We start from the raw sequence: 15,089 nt of genomic DNA, 5'->3' as shown, positions 1-15,089 counted from the left end.
CCTGCAACTTTCTTTTGTAATTATGGAGTCATGTAGGTTCCTCCTGCAAGGTGTTTTGTTAGCTTTTGCCTGGTAGCCCAGGACAACTTTATTATTATTATTATTATTATTATTATTATTATTATTATTATTATTATTTTAAAGATTTTATTTATGTATTCATGAGAGACACAGAGAGAGAGAGAAGCTGAGACACAGGCAGAGGGAGAAGCAGGCCCCATGCAGGGAGCCTGACGTGGGACTCCATCCCAGGTCTCCAGGATCGCACCCTGAGTTGAAGGTGGCACTAAACCGCTGAGCCACCAGGGCTGCCCTATTATTATTTTTTAAAGATTTTATTTATTTATATTTTGCACCATTATTTATTTACTTTTAAAGATTTTATTTATTTATTTGAGAGACAGAGATAGCGATAGAGAACAGGAGTGGGGAGGAGATGCAGGCTGTCTGCTGAGCAGGGCACCCTATGCAGGGCAATCTTAGGACCCCAGGATTATGACCTGAGCTGAAAAAGCTCAACCTACTGAGCAACCCAGGCACCCTAAGATTTTATTTTTTAAAGTAATCTCTACACCCAAGGTGGAGCTCAAAGTCACAATCCTGAGGTCCAGCGTCACACACTCTACCAACTGAGCTAGCCAGGCACCCCCAGAATGACTTTAAATTCTTGATTTGAGGCTTTTTGGTCTATCCATCAGATATGAATTTGGCATGAAAATCTTATATGAAGGTTGTGGTTATAAAGTCTCAGGAGAAAAAAAAATTTTGTTTGGACGTGAAGTTTTTCCTTGTCCGGTAGGGGGCCCTAATTCTAATTTACATTCATGTGTAGGTCTTTTGGGTTCCAGCTTTATTACAGATTATGGATGAGCTGTACTGTGTATCCATCTGACCAAGAAAGTAGACACTTAATATCACTTTAGCAAATATCAATATTAGTAAAAACTGTGTTCTGTTTTCTTTTCTGAGTTGCCCATTTCACTTAATTTTTGAGCCTTTGTGAATTTCTTAAACACTTGCCAGCCTATTGAATTAGGTAAAATGAATATTTTTATAGCTTATCAAAATGTTTTTTGTTAGACTGTTGGTCAGAGTACATATTTTGCCATATGGCTGAAATACAAGTCCTTTAGTAAAACAATTTTTTAAATGTGTTATCTTAAATGTTGTAGAAAGAATATTATAAAAGGATGAGAAAGAAAGAAACAATTTATGCATAAATATGTCATCGTTCTTGATTTCATGAAAATGTTGATTCGGAATATAATAAAAAGGCTCCCCCCTCCCCCCCAAAAAAAGGCTTTTAAAAGTATACTGATTTTGGGGAGAATTGTAATAAGTTAAAGATTGTAATTTTTTGAGTCCCACTGGACCTGGGTGTCCATCTGAGTTCTTTCACTAGCTATGTGACTTTTTTATTTTATTATTTTATTTTATTTTATTTTATTTATTTTATTTTTTGCTGTGTGACTTTTAATGGTTTAATTTCTTCGTATTTATCTATAAAATGGGGTAAGTGAGGGCAGTTTTGAGGATCAAAACAGATTATATATGATTTAATTTCTTCATATTTATTTATCTATAAAATGGGGTAAGTGAGGGCAGTTTTGAGGATCAAAACAGATTATATATGATTTAATTTCTTCATATTTATTTATCTATAAAATGGGGTAAGTGAGGGCAGTTTTGAAGATCAAAACAGATTATATACAGTAAAGGGCTCAGCCTGGTGCCTGACACATAGAGTAGATGTTAGCTGCTTTTAATTTTAGCCATTCTCTTTCCAGAAGTGTTCAAAGTGTTAAATGTGAAATATCTCACATTATACATGTAATATTGTAAAACTGAATATGGGTATGTGGGAGACATAACCATAAAGGGAAAAGCAAGAAAGACACCACAGTGTCAGAAGATAAGGGGGAAAATATGAAGCTTGGCAGGTGACCAAAGCCAAGAAGACCCTCTGGTTCCCCTCAGCTTTCCGAGACTTGGATTTAGTAATAGTGATATTCTCCACTTTGGCCTTTTCTTTTGTGTTCTGTTTAGTTAGTTCAGGAGCACATATAACCCTACCTCTTTGGTCAGAGGGAGTTTTGACTTCCTTAGCCCAAGGGAGCTGCCCAGCATACTTTTGGAGAAGGAATCTTGTTCCCTTCTATAGGGACCTCAAGGATAGAGATTTTCATTCTTACCAATTCAACAAGGAACTGTTTGGCATCCCCAGAGTTCTGGAAATACTTTATTAGAAAAGAGACATAGTTACATTCTTCTGAATAGAAAAATTTATAATAAGAATACAGAAATATATACCATGCAGCATCAGCATATATCAGATAATATGAAGCACTTAGACTTTCTCCCTCTTCCTCCTGGTAGACCAGGCCTCAGTGTCATTCTTGTATAACTTTTTATTAGAGCTCCAACATAGAGCATAAGAAATAAGAGGGAATTGTGTAGCCCACCTCCATCTAACCTTTTGCTCTAGATTTTTGCATGCCCAAGACAAAAGTGTGTCTTATTCATCATCTTTGTATATTTCTCTTGGTACTACTATTGTCACTTTAGTTTTTTAGTAAAGGAAATTCACTCATTTGAAATGTTTGTCTTAATCCTCTATGGAAATATCAGTTTACGGGAAGGTTAAGGCAGAGCTCGTTTGGGCTCCTCTCAGAGTCTCTGCTGCAATTGTCGGAGAGGAAACCCCAGGGAAACCCCTGAGCACAGGCTTCACAGGAGCAGTGGCTGCTCAGAAGACAACACTCTCAGTGCTTTATCAGGTGCTGTCTGGAGAACAGAAATAATGGGCTAAAGGCAGAAATGCTGATGTCTCCACTTTCCCAACTTAGCGCAAACATCTTCTTTATCTTTGGTGGATTTGGTGCCACAGAGGCGGCTCCAAGAAGCCTTAAATGCAAGTGTGATTGCTTTTACAATCCTTGCTTTGAAAGTGGCATTTGGGGATTTCCTTGACTTGAATTCTTTTTTTAAAAGGAGTAGATTCATAGCATCCACTGTCAGTGCCATTTTCCTTTCTGTGATGACTTGTTCACGGTTTACATGAAAGGATTCAGGAAGTAAGACATAAACATAAATAGATAAATGAACAAATAAATGAAAAGCTCTGCTGTCTTTGTCACATAGCGAAAAGGCTTGACTATAACATAATGGGAACACAGCAGCTGTTTGATTAAAACTTTAGGATTTTTCCTGAAAACTTCGAAGCATGTCTGCATTTTTTTTCTTTTGAAATAACACTATGATATGGGAGAAGTGGTTGCCTCTAATGCCATGGTTACAGTGGAGCTTTTGAATGTATCATCATCCCTGTTACTGCAGGTGCTAGTTTGAAATACTCTCACAACTGGGGCTTGCTTCCCTTCTGTCATGTCCATCCTTTGCAAGGCTGGGAAAGTGATTTGTAAATAATTTGCTTCTTGTCGCCATACATTTTTTTTTAAGTTGTGTTTTCTGTTTGTTTGTTTTACCATCTTAACCCTTTTGAAATGTACAGATAAGTGGTATTAAGTGCATTCATAATGTCATCAGTAGTTTCCCCCCTTATCAACAAGATATCTGTTCCAAGACCCCCAGTGGATACCTGAAACTGGATAGTATTAAACCTAATAATGTACTATGTTTTTTTCTATACATAAACACCTTTGATAAAATTTAATTTAAAAATTAGGCACAGTAAGAGATTAAAAACAATAATAAAGTAGAACAACTATAACAATATACTGTAAGTTTGTGAATATTCTCGCTGTTCTGATTTTGTAATAATCAAAGCAGGCTAAACATTCACTATATTAACACCATGCATGTGTCCCCAGACCTAGTTCTTTCCTTAGGTCTGATTTTATCAAGGCTGGTGATAAATCAAGTCTGATTTATATAATGCACATCATATGTGGGAAATGTCTGTGACTCTGGGTATCTGATCATCCTTGAGAAATGACAGCACAGCTAGTGCAATAACTTTTTAAAATAACCATTGCTAATTTGATGATTACCAGTTGCCATTAAATGAGTTGTAAAACTAAAAAGAAAAAGGGTTATGTGAATGTGGTCTTTCTTTCTTTCCAATATCTTACTGTACTCTTCATTGTATTCTTGTGATGATGTGAAGTGATGATGATAAAATGCTTATGTGATGAGAGGAAATGAGGTGAGTGACATAGGCACTGTGATACAGCATTAGGCTAGTATTATTGACCTCCTGATGGTGTTTGAGAAAGAAGATCATTCTCACAGTTGACCACAGGTAACAGAAGCTGTGAAAAGCGAAACTGCGGATAAGGGGACTACTGTATGATCATCACCACCATCCGTCTCCATAACTCTTTTCATCTTGTAAAACTGAAACTCTATATTCATTAGACAATAACTTCCCTTTTCTCCTTCACTCCAGCTACTGGCAACTACTAAGCTATTTTCTATCTCTATGATTTTGACTACTTTAAGGTATTTCATATAAATAGAATCAAACTGTATTTGTCTTTATGTGACTGGTTTATTTCACCAATCATAGTTCTCAAGGTTCATTCATGTTGTAACATATTGCAGAATTTCCCCTACTTTTTAAGGCCAAGAAACATTCCATTGTATGTATACACATTTTGCTTATCCATTCATTTGTCAATGGACACCTGGGTTGTTTTCATGTTTTAGCTATTACGAATAATGCTGCAGTGAACATGAGTGTACACATGCCTCTTCAAGACCATGCTTTCAGTTCTATTGGGTATATACCCAGAAGAGGAATTGCTGGGTCATTTGGTAATTCTATTTTGAATATTCTGAGGAACTTCCATACTATTTTGCACAGAGGCTGTACATTTTACTTTCCTACTACTAGTGCACAAGGTTTCTAATTTCTCTACATACTCATCAACTTGCAGTGTTCTGGGATTTTTTCGATAGCCATCCTGATGGCTGTGAGTTGCTATTTCATTGTAGTTTTTACTTGCATTTTTTTAAAAAAGATTTTATTTATTTATTAATGGGAGACCCAGAGAAAGAGAGACAGAGACACAAGCAGAGGGAGAAGGAGGCTCCATGGAAGGAGCCCAACATGGGACTTGATCCCCGGACTCCAGGATCACGCCCTGGGCCAAAGGCAGGCGCTAAACCGCCGAGCCACCCAGGGATCCCCTACTTGCATTTTTCTTCTAATTCATGATGTTGAGCATCTTTTCATGTGTTTATTGGCCATTTGCATATCTTCTTTGGAGAAATGCCTATTCTAGTCCCTTGCCTACCCATAATTTTTAAAAGCAAAACAAGCAGCTTTGCAGTGTTCAGAGGCAATTTTAAGTGATGAGTAAGAACTCAGGCTCAGGATTTAGACAGCTCCAGACTGATATCATGGCTTTACCAGCTCTGTGACATTGAGCAGGTTACTTCATTTCTCTAGGCTTCCATTTCTTCTGTAAAATGGGGAGAATAGTTGAATCTGTCTCACTGAGTTCTTCACTGCAATATCACCTAAGCTGATATTACAGATATCAGATATATGGGATAGTATTTGCCCTGTTGTAAGTATTTTATAAATATTAACTGCCATGTTATTGGAATCATGAGCCAGTCTTATAAAACGCCTTTTATGGGGCACCTGAATGGCTCAGTCAGTTAAGCGTCTGGCTTTTGATTTCAGCTTAGGTCTTGAGTCTTGATCTTAAGATCGTGAATTCAAGCCCTGTGTTGAGCTCTATGCTGGGTGTGGAGCCTACTTTTTAAAAAATTTATACACACACACACACACACACACACACACCTTTTAGATGTTAGTTGCCTTCTTATTTTGATAGTATAATTCATTGCATTCTTGAGAATTTTCACTTGTTTTTCTAGTTCATGCCTATTTACTGTCTCAGTCACTGTAGTATTAGGTGAAACCATGTGGAATTGCAATTTTTGTAAGTTATAAACCATGACTGTCAGTAGTTTCATGTGATTCAACTTAATGTAATAGAATCTATTTGAGTGTTTAATATATGCCAGAGTGCCTACTCTGCTAATTCATTCATTCTTCCTAGCTTCCCTATAAAGTAGGTGTTGCTTTTCCCATTTTGGGATGGAGAAACTGAGGCTCTCAGAGATGAACAAACATGCCTGAATTTACACAACTAGTAAGTAATGAAGCCAGCTTTCAAGCCAGATCTTGTTGAATTCAAAGCTCGATCATTTTCTTTTTTTCAAAGTTTTTATTTTGATTCTAGATGGTTAACATACAGTTGTTACATGTTACAGTGTACAGTGTAGTGATTCAACACTTCCATGCATCACCTGGTACTCATCATGACAAGTGCACTCCTTAATCCCCATTACCTATTAACCCATCCTCCCACCACCTCCCTTCTGGCAACCATCAGTTTGTTCTCTATAAGAGTCTGTTTCTTGGTTTCTCTCTCTCTTTTTTCCCTTGTGCTGGTTTGTTTTGTTTCTTAAATTCCACATATGAGTAAAATCATATGGTATTTGTCTTTCTCTGACTGACTTATTTGGCTTATACTACTCTCTAGCTCCATCCAAGTCATTGCAAATGGCAAAGTTTCATTCTTTTTTTTTTTTTTTTTTTATGGCTAAATAAGATTCCAGTGTGTGTGTGTGTGTGTGTGTGTGTGTGTGTGTGCGCCACATCTTCTTTATTCATTCATCAATTGATGGACACTTGGGCTGCTTCCATATTTTGGCTATTGTAGATAATGCTGCTATAAACATAGGGGTGCATGTATCCCTTTGAATTAGTGTTTTTGTATTCTTTGGGTAAATACCCAGTAGTGTAATTGCTTGAATGTAGGGTAGTTCTATTTTTAACTTTTTTTTTTTTTAATTTAAGATTTTACTTATTCATGAGAGACCCAGAGAGAGGCAGAGAGAGAGAGAGAGAGAGAGAGAGAGGCAGAGAAAGGAGGAGCAGGCTCCATGCAAGGAACCCAATATGGGACTTGATCCTGGGACTCCGGGATCACACCCTGAGCCAAAGGCAGACACCTAGCCTCTGAGTCACCTAGGCATCCCTATTTTTAACTTTTTGAGGAACCTCTATACTGTTTTCCACAGTGACTGCACCAGTTTGCATTCCCACAAACAGTACACGAGTGTTCCTTTTTCTCCACATCCTTAGCACATTTTCTTTCCAATTTCTACCACATAAACAGTCTCAGAAACAGTCTTCCCCAATTCTTTGCCCAATAAAGATGAAAGTTAGAGAAACTACACTATTTCTTCTTAGTTGCTGGTGATTTGGGTTTTCTTCAATACAGTGAGCATACGTGGTAGTTCTGTGTTCATGTGCATTTTGTGCTTTTGTCTCACTTTTTCATATTTGGAATATAACATGTGCAAACGTTGGCTGCAGCTATCTAAGGCTCTTTCAGAAAGGTGCTGTAGAGTGAAAATAACTTAGGGTCTGCCTTCAACTCATTTCTCTTGGCCACCATCATGTTCACCATTTATTGATCATCTCTTCTGTGCAAGGACTGTGCTAGGTGCTTTACCCAATGTCCCTATGATTTATATAGAGTAAGGGCTTAATTCCTGTACAGTATGGAAGGAAACTGAGGCTAAATGGGATTATATGATTTAGCCAAGAGCATAGGACTCTCTTCAGAGGGTCAAGTGTTTTTTACTAAACCCCATTTCCTCCCATTCTTACAAAGAGCCTCCTAGAGGGGAAATGAGGACAACCTTTCTGTAGGACACTCTGTAGCACACTTGGGTGTTACCCTACTGAATTTTCCCGTTTCCTTGCCCGTTTCCTTTCCTCCACCGGTTTGCCTTTTCTTTTCCTTCTTCCTTTCTTCCCTCTGTTCATTCCTTCCTCCCTCCTTCCATTTCTCCCACCCACTCTCAGTCTCTTTCCTTCCTTCCTTTCTCTAAACATACCTAATGAGGTTTAAATATCAAGATTAAGAAACTACTTAATGTATTTCCTGAAGAAAATTGGATTCTTAAAATATTCCCATTTGATTTTTTTTTCCTGGCACTAAAAATTTGCTGTCAGAGGAATTACCATTTTAAAAAATATGCTACTAAAACAAGTTAGATTGAATTCTTATCAGCTTTTAAAAGAGTGACCTCAGTCTTTTAAATAATAAGATTTGGAAAAATTGCTTAATGTCTGAGTTTAAGAATGACATGTTTTGAGTTCTAAGGAAAGCCTGTTTGACCTAGCACCATACTTATTCCTAAACTCAGTACCAGAACCAACTTTTTTACTCTGTCTAGGAACTGCGCTGGTGAAACCTCATCTGTTTGTAGCTGGAGGTTGCACTTTTATTCTTTTGTTGTCCCATTGTTTCCTTTAGGGTGAGGGAGAATAATTAAGGATAACATCTTTTCTGAGCAGCTGGAATCAAATTCCAGCTGACTGCAGCACCTGCAAAGATGGCACCTCTGCCTCTGGGTGGCAGGGTGGGGTGCCAGCTATGGAGCCGGTGACAGTGGGCTCCATAGTGCAGAGATGTGACTGTGTCACACCACTCCTGCCCTTCTGTGAGCTTCAGATGGTGGCAGTACCAGTGAATGCAAAGTGTCTGTTTTAGACTAATTAGAGGGATGATTTGTGAAACAGTGGCTATTTATTTAATTAATCACCAGCATAAAGCCATAAAACCCATATTTTAAAAATCCCTGTTAGTTTGCCATGTGGTTAATAGATTGGGGCACATTAAAAAGTGACATGGTGATGTATTAAAAATGTTCCACCTAAGGTTCCTTCAGAAAGGAGTGGAAGCTGTCTGCTTTCAGATGCTGAAGTGTTACCTGCCAGGATTTGACCCATCAGAGGTTTTAATGTTTGTAAAGGCATTTATCTTTTGAATAGCATCCTCATTAGGACGTGTTCTCTTGGAATAATTCAAAATATAAAAATGTGTGTAGAATTTTAAAAATTATAATTAAAGTGAATTTTGTTAATTTTTCTTAACAATGAGGAACTATATTTTCCTATTAGATTATACTATGTTTGCTAAGCATAACAATGTGTTTTTTTTTAATAGAGTCTTCTTTTCCATTTTGGGGAAAGAAGGTCATTTAATTAAGTAATAAATGGAGTAGCATTTTTGTTGCAGCAGTCAGAATTGCATTTTGTTATGCCCTTGTATTATTTTTTATATAATAGGTACAGGAATAATTGCTCAGTCTCAGCTTAGGTGGATTGTCATTTTTTTTGGATAGCAAGAACAAAGATAGAATTGACTCGTTTAAGAGATGACACTGGCATTAAAAGTGAGTAGAAATGACTTGGATTGTAACAAATGATAGGTTTTTATATACACAAAGTTCCAGTTGGTTTTCAGTATACATAAATGTGTCTGTGCAAAAGCTTCCTGCACTTGGAGAGTATTTGAAGCCAAATTTGATATATTTGTAATTCACTCTTATTTTTTAAAAATTATTCTGAATGGTCAGTGTTTTTAATAAGCAGTCCCACCAAATTTTAAGATTATGTATAAAAAAGTGTTGCTCAGGTGGATGCTTTACAGAAATTGTCCAGCTCTTAGGATTGTGTTTCTATGCTGTGTTGTATAATTACCTGCTCTGTTAGAAAGGGAGCTGGAATAAAACATGAGTATGTTAATGCAGCCTGGAGCTGATGTGGTGGTGATGATTACAATGCAGATAAAGCATTTCTCATAACTGCCGTTGCCTACTGGAGCCTTTGAAACATCTGGACTTTTAATTGAAAAATAGTGTGGTGCTGTGCAAGGCAGACATGCTAAGTGAAGTCACTAATTTAGAATACAAAAAATATAATTGATAAAGTGTTTTATTTACATTGTTTTTAAATATTCATACTTTGTTATGCTTTGTATAACAGGGAATTACTGGGTTAAATTTTCATGAACATAGTTTAAATAAGATAAATTAAGTGAAAATGTTTATGGAATTTTACACTGGAACCAGAAAATAGTTTGTTGTAGGAGGGTATGTACTTTTGCACATTCAGGCCTTTTAGGGGAAGCAAATAGGTTAAGTCCTACTCTTTGGGTTTCCTGCTTGAGAATAACTAACCATCAGTTGGTAACATAATTTCATTTCATTCTTGTTATTGCTATCTTATCTTGTTATTTAGTTAAAAAAAATAAAATGTTTCTTGGCATAATGGTAAATGGCTTTAATGGCAACATTATCACCCAATAAACCAAAGCATTCCTCACCTCTCAGGGGCAGGTTATCAGAGCCTGCCCAGGAGAGCAGAAAAGCTGGTGAAGGGCGTGCAATTAACCTTTGTCCTGCATTCGCAGCAGGGGAACTGACCTAGCAGCCTTCCGAGGAAATCCAATTTAATTTAAAATGAATTTGAAAAGACAAATTAGCCATATCTATTTTAATAAGATAAAATCCCGACTCTCCCTATGTCTGGTTTAGTTAGGACCTCAGAGGAGATTAGACTAAGACTCAAGATGAACGCGAGGGAAATAATGCCAGGGGGCTGAGGAGAAACCCAGGAGACCCAGGTACTGGAGTGCCTTGTCAGTTTCTGCAACTGAGCAGGTCTTGGGCTGCCCATTTCCACAGAGAATTGCAACCTGAGATGAGCCTTTGTCTCATCAGACTGTTTGCTTGTGTTGGAGCTTGATGCCGTTTTGATGTCCTACGCTGCTTGCCAGGCTCTCCAAGGACTGCATTGTTATTTACCTCCTTTGTCATCATCAGAGCACATTTGGTTCCCGCCACCTGCGTAGCCACATTTAGTAATAGATACACCTCACAATTACTGATGAGACTCTTAATCCAGGAGTAAGGGTTCTCTGGGGCCCCACAGTTGGTACTTGACCGCTCTTTTATGAAAACTAGAGCAGAGGGTTCTGCCCACTCTTTGTGGAGCAGTGTTGCCAAGTGTTTTACCTCTGAAACATGATCAGTGAGGATTTATTGAGGCCCTTCTGTGAACCCAAAGGCAAGGAATCCAAAGTAGTTTCTGCCTTCTGCCTGTACGCAAAAGGTAACTGCTCCTGGAAGCGGACACCCTAGTGTCCCTCTGTAGTAGCAGCAGTCTCTGCAGAGCTTCAAGTGCAGGTGCAGGCAGGGCCACAGGAGGAGCTGCTCAGACCTTCCATGTGGGTCTCAGCCAGAAGGATATTTCTGATCCACTGTCCACCACTCCCAGTTCTGAAACAGTGGCTGCGACATGAACCAGTAGGCATTGTGACATTCCCTAAATACCCAGGCCTATCCCAGAATTGGTGGTGGAACTCACCAAGGGGGTAAGGTTTTTGAGTTGAACAGACCTTAGGTTAGCATGATGTTCCCCCCCTAGTTGAGGGATTTGCAGCAGCCTCTACATGAATCTCTCATTCCTCAGCTTTAAAAGGGAGTGAACAACCCTCATAGGACTGTTGGGTGCATTAAATGAGATAATTTATGAAAAGTACTTGGACCCTGGTAGGTGCCCAACAAATGGCAGGCAGCACTTTTGGCTTGCCGTCGCAGAGAGCTCTGCAGTGCAAGTACAAGGGGCTGTGTTCAGAGGAATGGGGTCTTTGGGCCTAGTCCCACCTCCCACTAAGGCTATTTGCTCTGTAGCAGGCTAGCTTTCCTTCATATTGCTAGGCTGGTTACCTAATTGAGCAGTAGGACTCGTGGAGAACCTTTTTTTTTTTTTTTTTTAACTACTCAGTGCTGACAGTTTTATCCAGTGGATCCTGTTGTCCTCTCAGTTTTAAAAATCAAGTTTTATGGGGGTGCCTGGGTGGCTCAGTCGGTTAAATGTCCAACTCTTGATTTTGACTCAGGTCATGATCTCAGGGTCGTGAAATCGAGCCCCACATCTTAAGCGGAGCCTGCTTAAGTTTTTGTCTCTCCTCTGCCCCTCCTCCCTGCTTGCACACACACACACACACACACACACACACACACTCTCTCTCTCTCTCTCTCTCTCTCTCCTCCCACCCCCATCTCAAAAAAAATGAATGAATGGATGGATGGTTAAATAAATAAATAAATAAATAATTAATTAAATAAAATGTTTTTATTCAGCCCACTTTTCCTTTCATTGTATCAGAGAGACATATGGGATAAGGGCGTGATAGATTTTTTGGGCTGTTTCTCAATTGTAAATGTTGTATATAATTAGAAGTGATTCTTTCCAACAGGAAGTGTTGTTCTAGATAAATAATAATTTAGCTCTTCTTTTTCTTGTTGCTGTTTGTATTTCAACATATATTTGCAAACTATTAAACCCAAACTTTCTCAAATGGCCCTTTGCCATTGTATCATTTTCATATTGTCAAAAACATAATACGTTTTCTGCTGCAGACAAGCATCTTTTTCTGTCACTATAGGTATAGGTTCTTTGTGTGGCCTTTTCCTGTACAAAATAACACCTATCTCCGTTATTTCACATGTGCATATTGAGGATGAAAGTGAATGTCATTATTGGAGAAATGTAAAGCTATTTATTTCCATTTTGTCTGATGTTTTTACATTGTTTGCTAGGAGGTGCGTCAGGGATTTGAATTAATTATAATTACTGAAGAGACATATACTGATTGAGCAAATAAAGTAGTAAGCCCATTTGTGGCAAGGCTGTCTAATTAAATTCTAACTTTGGATAAGCTAGATGTGCATGAAAGATTAATTTTAAGAGGTTTTTATGACTTACTAAATAATGATTCAGTAAAATTTTTGAATTATATCATTAAGAAATATTGAATCTTAAAGTGATAAAACACTTAGTCTTAAACATGCTACTGTGTAGAAATTTGTAGGCTTTTAAAAACTATTTAGAATTAAGGACACACACACACAAAAAAAAGAATTAAGGACACGGAATAAAAATTTTAAGGTATATATTGACATTTAAGAAATTTGTAGTATTTAATCAACTGAAGCCCTGTAAGAAATGAATATGATATATGTACCTGAATTATTTCCTTCAATATTTGTACAATTTTATAATCTCAAAGTACTTCACTATCTCTGGAATCAAATTGTCCTTCGGGGTAGTGGAAGGTTGTACCAACTTTTCTATATAATTTAGGAGAATGATAATAGCTGTACTGTAACCTTTTCTAGAGATACATCATCTAGTAATGGAGCCAAGTATACATTCTCCATTGAGTTTTAATTTTAAAAGTTGATATTAAATCTTAAAAAGACTCATTATATTATGGTAATTGATAGAGTTTAAAACATGTAACTCTTCTTTATGGTTTTAAAAAACCTATTTTTACTTTTAAAGCATATTGATTTTATTATATAAATGATTTAATAATGAAGAGGTCCCTATACTTACCCTAGGTGATGGGGCTTAGTTCATGCAAATTACTTTTCTCTGATATTATCATCATTATAGAAGCCATTGTTTGTATAATTAAATGCAAAGTGCTGTGTAACATTAATGATCTAAAGAATCCCACAATGGCTATGAAAATTCAAAATGGACACTTTACATTCCATTATGCTTTAAGATGGCTGGATTGTACTTATGTGAGAGCACCTTCTGTTATGTGCTGTAAGCGTCCTGAGGCTGGATGAGAAGAGGATGCAATGGCTTTTCTCTCTTAGTGACTGAGATAGAGACCTTTCTTTCCTATTGCCTCTGCTTTTCAGTTTTGTTTATTTGAAGGAATGATTTATCCAGAGATCTGCCTGATCCGATTAATGACTTGGGTAACAGTATGAGGAATAACCGACACCTGTATAACAGTTTGCAGTTCACAGAATATTTTTAACATGCTTTATTTTTACTTTCTACGCCCTACCATTCTCATTTCTCTTTTATGGCTAAGGAAATTGACTTTCAGAGAGGTTATGGGCTTGCCCAAGGTTGCACAGCTCAAGGCTGGCAGGCCCACGGTCAAGACCAGTTCTGTAGACTCTGCAAGGAGTTATCGAGCAAATATAACTCTTGATGGTAAAAACTGATAGTATCAGGAACTGCTTTCTGAATTTAAGACTTTGAGAAAATGGTTGTTATTCGTGGTGCAGTTTATGGATAGGCTTTCATATTTTACCATCATCCTCCCACCTCCCCATTTTGTAAAACTTCTTACCTGTATTTGAACAGGTTGATTATCTTGGAAACAAAAGAATTATCCAAGGCTATTACTCAAATCTCACTTGATAACAGATTGTTTAAACCAATAGCTGTAGGCATTTTATTTTTTCAAAAGTGGAAGAAGATTCTGTCAGACAGCACATCAAAATATGGAGGATTTGTTTTTAATAGAGAAAACCTTTCCTGAGAGCAACAACCCCCTTTCCTGTTTTGGGTCCAGGACTTGAGATTTACATTTACCATAGATGCTGTTGAAAGAAAAATTATGAAAATCACTAGCCTAAGAAAAACCAATGGAAGTGATATTTTCTGTGCTGTGTTACACTCTGGAAATGATTATAGTTACAGTCTGGCTCATTCCATGGTACTTAGTAACAAAGTTATTTTGTTTGAGGCTCTCAGATATATGAAGTGTCTGTGGAAGTGAAGGTGGGTTAGTTTTGGTTTCCTGAGGGCTAGAACTAAGACCAGTGGATAAAATCTGCAAGAATGTATGTACCTCAGTAGAAGGAAACCTGTTTCAGCCATCAAAACTGTTCGCCCAGAGACTGAAGTAAAGGGTTCACCTCTAAAGGTGGCAAGGAATTCATCAGTAAAGGTGTTCAGGAGAGATTGTAGGACAGTCATTTGGTGAAAATGTTTTAGAGGGGACAAGTCATAAAATTCCTTTCCATTTTACAGTGTGTGAGTGGTAGTAAAGTTGTGTGTTTTGTTTGTTTGCTTAAGTCTTTGAATGTGAAAGCAGGGAGAAAAAGGAAACCTAATAAACAGCCGGCATTTCTTCAGTATGGCATTTCTTCAGCATTCAGTATGGACAAGAGAGAAAAAGCACAATAGCAAGTGCTTTTAATATGCATGGTAATCATTCAATCCTTTCAACAGCTCCATGAGGAGGTACTTTTATAATCTATTTCTGTGCGGAAATAGTGATGGCAGAGAGGTTAAATAAAATTGTCCAAGGACAGACAGTAAATGGCATTGCTGAGAATTGAACTCAGGTCTTTGTAACTCTACAGCTTAATGCTTTTAACTACCACACTGCACTGCTTTACTAGCTCCTTTTAATATAATAAGGATCCTG

At 37.5% G+C, this 15,089-nt stretch overlaps 1 protein-coding gene and 1 non-coding gene across 15 annotated transcripts in view; both read left to right on the top strand.

The window, feature by feature from the left end:
- The window catches only part of MAPKAP1 (MAPK associated protein 1), a 249,759-nt gene that overhangs the window by 85,026 nt on the left and 149,644 nt on the right, over window positions 1-15,089 (top strand). The window lies entirely within an intron of this gene.
- LOC144287308 (small nucleolar RNA SNORA72) lies at window positions 3,746-3,877 on the top strand. The gene has a single exon (XR_013355142.1). It is a non-coding gene; the product is annotated as a small nucleolar RNA SNORA72 (small nucleolar RNA).

This window comes from Canis aureus, chromosome 16, assembly GCF_053574225.1.
Source record: "Canis aureus isolate CA01 chromosome 16, VMU_Caureus_v.1.0, whole genome shotgun sequence".
Taxonomy (NCBI): Eukaryota; Metazoa; Chordata; class Mammalia; order Carnivora; family Canidae; genus Canis; species Canis aureus.
The sequence above is the reverse complement of the archived record's forward strand: the minus strand, read 5'-3'. Positions and strand labels throughout refer to the sequence as shown.